Genomic DNA, 2,989 nt, shown 5'->3' on the forward strand with positions numbered 1-2,989 from the left:
ATTTTAATTGCTCAACTTTTTCTGCATGTGAGCAACTGTCAAAAATTTCAAGCAGTAAAGAATTGCGAATTGTCGCAGCAGAAATGTAAAATTTTCACACCATAGTATAAAAAAGTTTCACTTTGCACAGGTTGTTTGTGTTTAAGTACATTGAATGTTATTAATGATGGAGTACAACATCATTGAAATGTCCACCTCGGAAGCATCTGTAGCCACGGATTGGTTCAGCGCAATTCGCCATGACTTTTTGGTATTTTCGGCGGATATTCCAGCAATTTCATATTGGTTCTTTCCCTCTCTGAGTTTTGAGTGGTTGGAATAGACGGCTGATGGGTATCGCTGGAGTATACAATTAGGGAAATGTTTAGTACCACTCACTCCGTTTTTTGGGTGGGGGGCGGAGGGGGAGAATTCCTTTCTACGTAAGCGGCCTTCGGCCGCACTTAGGGATTATAACCCTCAGGCAGTAGAATTCTCCTTTCTGTGTTGCCAAAGAAGGGGGGCTGAACACCTTTTGCAGAGAACACCTTTCTGCGTAGGCGGCCTTCGGCCGCACTTAGGGATTATAACCCTCAGGCAGTAGAATTCTCCTTTCTGTGTTGCCAAAGAAGGGGGGCTGAACCCCTTTTGCAGAGAACACCTTTTAGAATTCCCTTTCTGTATGGTTAGTAAAATAATAAATAGAGCGCGGAATATATTTATTTTTCTATTTCTAATTTGTACACATAATTAATCGCCTGGATTAATTGCAAAAACATGTCCTTTTTGGCCTTTTTGACATTACGCCTCCACAGATACTCTACCACCACATCTGCGAAATTCCCAGTGTGGTTATAATTTCGTGTTGAAAAAAACCGCTTCACCACCCTCCATTGCGATTCAATTCGCTGGGTGTGGGTCCCGTCTTCTGCTACGAACGGATTAATGGCGTCGCTATGATTTACTTTCCGACGGGTGAACCCATTATCAGAAAGACAATCATATGCGCGCCAGAAATCCGTCCTTATTATCGACCCCTCAGCCACATGCTTCTTGATCAGAGGAATAAGAACATCCGCTGATCTGCAGTTATCTGGGCATACTTCAAGGCGTAGATCCTCACTGCCATCTTCGATCATACCCAGGACCCAGTGACCCTCCACTCGTCTGCCTAAAAATAAGAAAGAGAAAATTAAAATCATAACACAAAATTCTAATAAAAATTACCTTTGTTGAATTTCCTCTTTCCGAATTTACTCTCATCAATCTGGACTATCTTCCCGGGACCTCCAATTTTTCCGCTGGCTTCTTGGTGGTCCAACTGGTATATTACCACGGCTTCTCTACAATAACTATACCAGTCGGTGATAGTCGCAGATGATAGAGTTTTTGGTTCCTTTAAATAGTCTTGCCGTAGAAGCATTTCGCGGTTAAAATTTTCAACAAAGCAGTACATTAAGTAATATACGTGGGGGACGCTTATGCGGACGTCCTCAAACCACGTCCCTTTCGCTACCGAAACGCTAGCCCTTTTGGCGCAGTTTCCACGCCGGCACATAAACAACCCAAATTTTCCGGAATTTCGCCTGTTCATAATAACCTTATGAATGGGGCACAGCATAGTACGTGGGATCAACCCATGCTCCCCTGGTCATGGGTGCTCAATTCGCGTACCAAACGCGCAAAATTCCATTCGCCTTGTTGCGAATTCCTTGCGCTGGCGCTTGTGGAAGGACGTTCATCTAGAAATATAAGAGTTACAGTTGTGGGCAATTATGATAAACGATAATTACTTACCAGCCATTTTAATTAAAAAAAACCAAGAAAATATGCGTATAAAGAATTTCGTATCAATTTCGCGTACAAAATGAAATTCACCGTTATACTTAGAAATATAACAATACTCAACACCCCAATTAAGCCACGGGGACAGTAAAAAAATATTTTCCATGAAAAGGTTTATATTTTTAATGCTTACTGGGTTATATTCTATCTTCTTTTGTCTCTCATTCTTTTGCATATTTTGGAGTTTGACAACCAAAGTCAGACGCGTGATTTTGAAGGTGTTTTTATTTAATGAATTGTGATGAATTGGTTAATATAAAAGTCGTAAAGCAAGTTATAACAAATCAAGTAAAGTGTAAAGTGAAGGGGAATACAAAAATATATTGGTGAAGTGGCTAATTTAAGCAGAATAGGAGTGATAAATGTACGCTAATTTCCGAATTTTACAAAAAAGGGCATATTTCAAACCCGATTTGTAAATAAATTAGTGACCAAAATTTACAAAAGTGAGTGTTAAAATATTGCGTGGACCCTTGACTACAAGTGTGTGAAATTTTTTTTGGATCGGGCCACCCATTTGGACGGAATAGCCCGAAATAGTTGTGAGCGGTACTAAACCCCACCCTACAATTACATAACACATCCCTAACTAAAATAGTCGGGAGGTAAATATTTAAGCGCTTGAACCTGGCGGCCAATGCACAGGTCCTTTTCTGGAGATAACGAAATTTCCAAATATAGACTTCAATAAATCGATTGTTTGAGTGGCTGAGTGGCAAGTTGTTTGAACCACATATTGCCCAGATTGTCTTATTCTAAACTATGCAAGAGAAAACTAGATAACTAGTCGCGATATCTGTGCACTTGTGCACAAGGGTATTATAACATTGTTCACACAACGCTTGTTTGTAACCGGCAAAACGAATGGAGATAGATATAGACAAATGTATACATAAATGATCAGAATGAAAACAGAAATCGATTAAGCGGTGACTATCTGTCCGTCCGTCCGTCTGTGCACACGATAACTCGAGTAAAAATTGAGATATCTTAACGAAACTTGGTACATGCACTTCTTTCGGTAAAACGGATAGTATTGAAAATGGGCAAAATCGGACAACAACCACGCCTACCTCCCATATAACGGTAATTTTCAGAAATACAAAAACTGCGATATCTTAGTAACTACTGAAGATTGTTCACTCAAAATTGATATTTACAATAA

Source organism: Rhagoletis pomonella, unplaced genomic scaffold, assembly GCF_013731165.1.
Source record: "Rhagoletis pomonella isolate Grant_MI unplaced genomic scaffold, Rhpom_1.0 Rhpom_scaffold_00006, whole genome shotgun sequence".
NCBI classification, from domain to species: domain Eukaryota; kingdom Metazoa; phylum Arthropoda; class Insecta; order Diptera; family Tephritidae; genus Rhagoletis; species Rhagoletis pomonella.